The 8,739-nt window shown below is 44.0% G+C and overlaps 1 non-coding gene across 1 annotated transcript; it reads right to left on the bottom strand.

Annotated features, from left to right (window-relative positions):
* Positions 1–8,332: 8,332 nt before the first annotated feature.
* Positions 8,333–8,407, bottom strand: Trnas-cga (transfer RNA serine (anticodon CGA)). The gene has a single exon. It is a non-coding gene; the product is annotated as a tRNA-Ser (tRNA).
* Positions 8,408–8,739: the final 332 nt, after the last annotated feature.

Raw genomic sequence — 8,739 nt, forward strand, 5'->3', positions numbered from 1 at the left:
CGGTACCGACCAGCCGCCGTGTCCTCCTCAGCCCACAGACGTCACTGGCTGCGGATATGGAGGGGCATGTGGTCAGCACACCGCTCTCTCAGCCGTATGTCAATTTTCGAGATCGGAGCTACTACTTCTCAATCCAGCAGCTCCTCAGGTTGCCTGACAAGGTTTGGGTGGACCTCGTTTGCCAATAGCGTTCGGCAGACCGGATGGCCACCCATCCAGGTGCTAGCCCAATCCATCAGCTCTTAACTTCGGTGATCTGGTGGGAACCGTGTTACCATTGCGGCAAGGCCGTTGACTCCAATTCTTAAAATTACAAGGAAATTCACATTTTATTAACATTCAACAAACAAAACTGTCATGTTTTTGTAAGTGTTCTACTAATCCAAGGAATAAAGAATGTCTATGAGACGGTTGGTACTGCATATTTTAACAATCGTTTTTATATTCGGTTTGGTCTCAGCTAGTGCACATCGTAAATCGTGTTCCAAGTTCAGTCGTTTCATTGCTTTTGTTTTCGTTGCCACCATAGCCACAAATCCAATTTCACACATATTGTTCTCTTAATAACGAATACTAGTCACCTATCTTTCTTCAAAACTTTGCCAGTTCCGTTTCGGAGAAACCTATTTTCAGTGTGTTGTCTTCACGTAGTCCAAGAAATTTTGCTTTGGCTCGAATTTCACTATCTGAAAATATACCATCTTTCACTGAAAACGGTCTTACAGCCCAGGCATTTACTTGTCGAGTCTCCGGTGTAGGAAATTAATTACTGATAGTATTTATTACTGGTGGTAAGTGCTGACTTATTTCATTTATGAATGAGCATTTTTCACTGTAGGCATCGAGTTATTACTGTCAATTCTGGGAACATCGAAATGTCTTGAAATTCAGCCCTGGGTTGGTGAAGCTCCAACCTCCGAAGAAAGCTGGCAACTTTATCTTGTGCCGTTAAAATATTCGTCATATTTCGTTGGAAGCCGAGGTTAAGCGTATTGATTTCCGCAAAGAAATCTTCAAGATATGCCACTTTGGAAATAAATACATTATCTGTTATTTTGGCATGTAAATCATTCTCCTTTTCCATCCGCGTCCTTTTCAATAAGAAAGCTATTTGCGGTCGGAGCTCAAGTATTCTATTCAGCACCTTGCCACGTGACAGCCACCGAACTTCTGTGTGAAACAAGGGCTCATCGAATTTCACTCCAGTCTCTTTGCACAACTCTTTGAGAACTCTTGTCTTTGTTGCACTACCTCGGATATGGTTTACAATCTTCTATTTGAATGAGTACATTCGACAAATCAGGTGGAAATGTTTTCGCTGCCAAAGCATAGCGATGTATACTGCAGTGGCTAAATGTTGCGTTTGGAGCAACTTCTTGCAGCAATCTTTGGAATACAGAGCGAACGCCCAAGATAGAAGGTGCTCCGTCTGTACATACACTCATAAACTTCGACCACTGTAACTTAATTCCTTCAACAAAATTCTTTACTGAACGAAAAACATCCTCATCACGTGTAGTACGTCCAATGATTCCGCGTACAAGTATTCTTCTTCCAGGCCATCGTCTTTTATGCACTGAACATAGAAAAGCATCTGCAAACAAGATGCAATGTCAGTCGTTTCATCTAACTGCAGTACAAAGAAATTACTTTATCTGATTTTGTTGTGTACTGTGCAAAAATAACCAGGTTCATGTCCTCGATACGACTTTTAATCGTGTTGTTGAAAGGAGATTGCTTGTTTATTTTTTCTACATGTTGGTGTCCTAGAAATGACTACATCTAGTAAGCAAGTCGTGATGACATCCTCTCCTATTGTACAAGGGTTCTTGTTTTCAGAGATTCGAAGAGCGATTCGGTGTGATGCTTCAAGACTAGCTTCCATCGACTGGAAAAAGTAGCACGCTGAAGCCATGCGTGAACTTTTCAGTGCAGCTTCTTTGCGTCTGAAGGGTTCAATGTCTACACTGGCGAACTCTGCATCACTACTTTCAAAGCGATCTTCTAATTTGCATGGTTTCATGCTCTCTGCTGTTAGCACTATAGTGCACAGAACTCACTGGGACTTTTCTGTCAATTATTGTGGTAAAACCCAACCGTTGAAAAGCTTCCTTGTACCAACTTTTTTTCCAGGTGCCATGGATCCTGGAAGAAAGAAAAGTTGTCTAACGTGCGGGAACTTACGAGAAAGAAACACAACATAATGCATTTCTGGAAAAATATGGATCACGAGAAGGTAGCATTATTAGCAAAAGACATAATGCAACTGATGCTGATGATTTCCGGTTTACGTCTATTTGCAAATGAATTAATTTGATTTTTATTTTGCCGTAAACCTTTCGCCTCAATTTATTATGAAGCACCTTTAGTAGCCTGAATTGCAAACATACTTAGGTACTGCCTCTGCCTTCTATTCAGCTGCACCTGGAAGTAATCTCAGAATCGTCAATATAGTGTTGCTATACTTTATTCATCATAAGTTGAACATGGATGTCAGAATTACTTTTGCTGTACTTTGTACATTGTAAATTTAACAAAAAAAATGTTCAAATGTGTGTGAAATCTTATGGGACTTAACTGCTGAGGTCATCAGTCCCTAAGCTTACACACTACTCAACCTAAATTATCCTAAGGACAAACACACACACCCATGTCCGAGGGAGTACTCAAACCTCCGCCGGGACCAGCCACACAGTCCATGACTGCAGCGCCTGAGACCGCTCGGCTAATCCCGCACGGTGTAAAGTAAACACGAATGTTAAAATTGCTCCATAAAGGTTAAGTAAACCTTCATCAATCCGGAGACTGTTTTCAACACCACAGTGGTTTGTTACGCCTGGTCCTATTGGAGGTAGTATGTCCTCGCTTCCTCCGTCTTTTGAACTGACTTACCTAGCCGGCTATCGTGGATTCCGAACCACGATGTAACTCTGCACTTTTCACATAAAGAAACATTGTCAGTAGGAAAAGAAAAAATAAGTGAGAGATAAAAATTCTAGGACTGATCGGGGATCCAACCCAAGACTTTTAGATTTTTAGTTTACCACTGAGCTCTCTAGATTATCTGGTAAAGGAAAGAGAATATCTGGCCGGAGTAGCAGCACCATGGTTTCGTCTGAGAAAGAGACGGAGAGAATAAAAGCGTATTCTGCAATAATCTAACGCCTAGTACGTTCTGAGAGGCAAAGGTGTGATTCGTTGTCGCAAGGCTGTTGCTGTACGTCAACTCATATGAATTCGTGGCATTGCATCTTGCATTGCATCTTGCACGACAGTATTTCCCAACCCTCTTGAGTTTCATTTATGGGGGCATTTGAAAGCTCTTGTGTACGCAACCCCGGTACCAAATGTAGAGACTCTTCGTGCTCGTATTGTGGACGGCTGTGATACAACATGCCATTCTCCAGGGCTGCATCAATGGATCAGGGATTCCAAGCGACGGAGGGTGGATGCATGTATCCTCGCTAACGGAGGACATTTTTAACATTTCCTGTAACAAAGTGTTTGAAGTCACGCTGGTTCGTTCTGTTGCTGTGTGTTTCCGTACCATGATTAATGTGATTTGAAGAGGAATTTTAAAATGAGCTCTAACATACAAAGTTCCACATATTTTCTTTCTTTGTGCGTGGGGAATGTTTCCTGAAAGTTTGGCCGTACCTTTTTGTAACACCCTGTATACGCTATGCGAAAGTGTGTTCTCACTAAGTATGGCGTGTAACGACAAAGATACTTAACAACTTATAGCTCTTTGTGGAGGAAAGGAGGAATTGTGGGATGCTAAGGACAATAAATATCACACAAAAACAAAACTAAGTGATGACTGGAAGTGGGTCGCCAGTGATGTCGCATTCGAAACCGATGAAGCAAAGAATGTTATGCATACTTCGATGACAATGGCTGATATCTTTTGCAGAGTTTGAACAGGTAAATGTAGCTAATAAAGGAATCTGCTTTTGCCAAAAAGAATGGTTGATACTGCAGTTGTGCAACATGTGTCCATTATTCGTGGTTCATACACAACAGCTTTTAAGTCTTTGAACGACATTTGACAAAAAAACAAAAATCTAACTGTTCAGTCTTGCCAAGATGTAGTTCAACGAAATAATTATTTCCACCGTACATTGACATACTTTTAACGCAGATGTTAACCACTGACAACAGCTCATTTTTAGATGACGGTACAGCACAATAAATGGGGCACTTGTAATCTTAACATGCTCCAATTGCGAGACTGCGGCACTCGAACCTGAACCACTATGCACGGCGCCGCGCAGCCCAACTCAAACTGAGTGAGCGTGAACCGTCATACACTATGTGATCAGAACAACACTATGTGATCAAAAACATACGTTTTTCATAATAGGTACGTTGTGCTGCCACCTACTGCTACGTACTCCATGTCAGCCACCTCAGTTGTCATTAGACATCGTCAGAGAGCAGAATGGTCGCTACGCGGAACTCACGATCTTCGAACGTGATGAGGTTATTGGGTGTCACTAGTGTCATACGTCTGTACGCGAGATTTCCACACTTCCGTAGGTCCACTGATTTCGATGTGATAGTGAAGTGGAAACGTGAAGGGACACGTACAGCACGAAAGCGTACAGGTCGAGATTGTCTGTTAACTGACAGAGACCGCCGACAACTGAAGAGGGGCGTAATGTGTAATAGGCAGACATCTACCCAGACCACGACACAGGAATTCCAAACTGCATCAGGATCCGCTGCAAGTACTATGACAGTTAGTCGGGAGGTGAGAAAACATTGATTTCATGAGCGGCTGCTCATAAGACAAAAAAAAAAGGTACAAATGGCTCTGAGCACTATGGGACTTAACATCTATAGTCATCAGTCCCCTAGAACTACTTAAACCTAACTAACCTAAGGACAACACACAGCACCCAGCCATCACGAGGAAAAGAAAATCCCTAACCTGGCCGGGAAGCAAACCCAGGAACCCGGGCGACGGCAGCAAGAACGCTACCTCACGACCGCGAGATCCGGGCTCATAAGCCACACATCACGCCGGTAAATGCCATACGACGCCTCGCTTGGTGTAAGGAGAGTAAACAATGGACGATTGAACAGTGGAAGAAGATTGTGTGGAGTGACGTAAAATTCGGAGGCGGTGGTGTTATGGTGTGGTCGTGATTTTCATGGAGGGGGCTTGCAGCCCTTGCTGTTTTCCACGGCACTATCACAGCATAGGCCTACATTGAAGTTTTAAGCACCTTCTTGCTTCCCGAGGTTGAAGAGCAATTAGTCGATGGCGAATGCATCTTTCAACACGATCGAGCACTGTTCGTAATGCACGGCCTGTGGCGAGTGGATACACGATAATAACATTCCTGTAATGGACTGGCCTCCACAGAGTCATGATCTGAACCCTATAGAACACGTTTGAAATGTTTTGGAACGCCGACTTCGTGCTTACAATGGATAGGTGTATTCCAATTAGGGATGCAGTAGGTAGACGAAATTCTTCCTTCAAAAAACGCTCTATTTCGAAAGCCTTGGGTGTGGCATATTCGTTGAACATTAATTGGAACGTAGTCTTTCTAAAATTGCGTGCCACTCCGCTCTAGTCAGACAACAACACGCGCCAGTACCGGCGGTGTAAACACTTCCTCGTCCATGCGCGCCCTCGGCCGGCACAACAGGTCCGTGGCGCGCCACCCCCTAAAGCAGACCGGAGACCCATCGAGGACACAGAGGATAGCGCGACTGCAGGGACTTAACTCTGGCACGCTGCCCGTGAGACCCTCACTTACAACTTACACTTACTGTCCACACACTATATTTGTAGTGCCGCTGCCCACTATACTCATTACTCGCGGCAGTCCGAAAGAACAGATACCATCTTCCATATGCTTATATCTTATCGACTCAGATATATACACCCAATAGTGAAGGAAAGGCAGTGGTGTTAATTAGGAGTTTCTTACCCAACAGTTAGTGCTTGAATAAGAAAAACTTCACTCATCTGTTTCTCTTTCTCGTCTCAAACCGAAATACCTTGAGAAGGTAGTGAAATTGGAGACACCCGTCGATTTGGTTGGCGAGCTAACAACTGACTAACAAAAGAAGAACAATGAGTGAGCTGGTAACTCGGTGGAGTAAATAATGAACTGCTGCAACAATACAGGCAAGTCGCCAGCTGCAGCTAGTTGTCATCGCCTACTGCTAGCGAATTTCCAATATCTTTTGTTAATACATTCGCTCTTGCCTCCACCACGTTCCGTCATGCAATTGATGCTCATTTTTGACGCTTTTAGAATCAGCAACGTATCTTAAATTTATTAGTCCAATGAGTTGGTGAAAATGATTTCTTGAAGCAATTTACTTATGTGACTGAACCATAATCTAACACTTTGTATTTTTACCACCCGGAAAATATCGTTTCATCCCTCAGGGGGTTAATGGTCTCGGGTTGGAAATCACGGTCTTGCCCGCTTTCGTGATCCGTACAATAATCATGGCCAGACTCAAACTTCCATATGTCGTCTTTCCTCCGTATGGTAGAAGGCAATGCGACACTATCGCTGAAGAGAACGTGATGCCAGTTCTTAGCGGTCCATTCGGCATCTTGTTGGGTCCATCTGCACCGCGCTGCATGGTATCGTGGTTGCAAATACGGACGTCGGGAGTGAAGTTGCGCATCATGCAGCCTACTGAGCACAGTTTCAGTCGTAACATGACGTCCTGTGGCTGCACGAAAAGCATTATTCAACATGGTGGCGTAGTGCTGTCAGGGTTCCTCCGAGCCATAATCCGAAGGTAGCGGTCATCAACTGCAGTAGTTGCCCTTGGGCGGCCTGAGCGAGGCATGTCATCGACAGTTCCTGTCTCTCTGTATCTCCTCCATTTCCGAACAACATCGCTTTGGTTCACACCGAGATGCGTGGACACTTTCCTTGTTGAGAGTCCTTCCAGGCACGAAGTAACAATGCGGATGCGATCCAACCGCGTTATTGACCGTGTAGGCATGGTTGGACTGCAGACAACACGAGCCGTGTACCTCCTTCCTGGTGAATGACTGGAACTGATCGGCTGTCGGACCCTCACCGTCTAATAGGCGTTGCTCACGCTCGGTTGTTTACATCTTTGTGCGGGTTTAGTGACATCTCTGAACAGTCAAAGGGGCTGTGTAATACAATATGCAAAGTCAACGTCTGTCTGCAGGAGTTCTTGGAACTGGGATGAGACAAAACTTTTTTTGATGTGTGTATTATGTGATTCATGCATGCATGAACACTGCATCGTTTTCTTAACACGACAGGCAGTGCAATATCAAATATACCCGACGCCACCAGGCAGCGACTTTCAATCGAAATGTCCCCGCTTCCCTCTACCGGAATAACATAATGTGTCTACGAGCACAGTTTGAGACGCAGGAACGTCGAAATACAGAAGTGTGGGTTTGACCGCGAGTCGTGCTCGGAAACCTTTATTTGCTTAAATGGCTTACTGGTATACGGGGTATGAGACAGACCACTCCTGGTGCTGGATCTCTGAGGATAGTATTTTCAATGTCATTATTTCGCCTATTTTTAACGTGTGAACGGATAACATTACATAGTTACACACGATTCAGATTGCGTAGCAGTATTCTAATCATATACCGATTCAACTTTCATGTTGTAGAGAATTCTATTAAAACCCACTGCGACAAAAGAAAACGAAAACGCCCACTTTCGTAGCACAGCTCATCATTTTCTTTCTCGCTGAGAATTTAAAAAGAAATAGAGAAAAATGTGTAGCCTATGTCCATCCCTATGCTCATAAGAGTGTCATGTAAAATCTGAAGTAAAGCGACCAAGAACTTCTCGAGATTCTTGCTAACAACATTTCCCTTTTATATATTCGTACAGATAATAGTTCTGTGACGGAACTCTTTACTGGCTATCAAAAAATGACTCATCTAGTCATTTGGCGTCAATTCGCAAAGTACTCGTACAACCATTGTTTCAAGATCAATGCTAACTTTTGCGAAGAAAAGGTTAGTCTCTTTGGTAGTCATCGTACGGGAGAATAAAATGCGTTGCGTAAGTTATGGCAATGATACAAAACATGTACAAACATTTCCTGAAACGGGAGTAGCTGCAGGACCTGCCCCTCACATAGGGTGTTACAAAAAAGGTACGGCCAAACTTTCAGGAAACATTCCTCACACACAAAGAAAGAAAATATGTTATGTGGACATGTGTCCGGAAACGCATAGCGTATACAGGGTGTTACAAAAAGGTACGGCCAAACTTTCAGGTAACATTCCCCACGCACAAAGAAAGAAAATATGTTATGTGTATGAAACTTCCTGGCAGATTAAAACTGTGTGCCCGACCGAGACTCGAACTCGGGACCTTTGCCTTTCGCGGGCAAGTGCTCTACCAACTGAGCTACCGAAGCACGACTCACGTCCGGTACTCACAGCTTTACTTCTGCCAGTATCCGTCTCCTACCTTCCAAACTTTACAGAAGCTCTTCTGCGAAACTTGCAGAACTAGCACTCCTGAAAGAAAGAATATTGCAGAGACATGGCTTAGCCACAGCCTGGGGGATGTTTCCAGAATGAGATTTTCACTCTGCAGCGGAGTGTGCGCTGATATGAAACTTCCTGGCAGATTAAAACAGTGTGTCCGACCGAGACTCGAACTCGGGACCTTTGCCTTTCGCGGGCAAGTGCTCTACCAAGTTTCGCAGAAGAGCTTCTGTAAAGTTTGGAAGGTAGGAGACGGATAC

The sequence above is a fragment of the Schistocerca gregaria genome, chromosome X (assembly GCF_023897955.1).
Source record: "Schistocerca gregaria isolate iqSchGreg1 chromosome X, iqSchGreg1.2, whole genome shotgun sequence".
Classification (NCBI taxonomy): domain Eukaryota; kingdom Metazoa; phylum Arthropoda; class Insecta; order Orthoptera; family Acrididae; genus Schistocerca; species Schistocerca gregaria.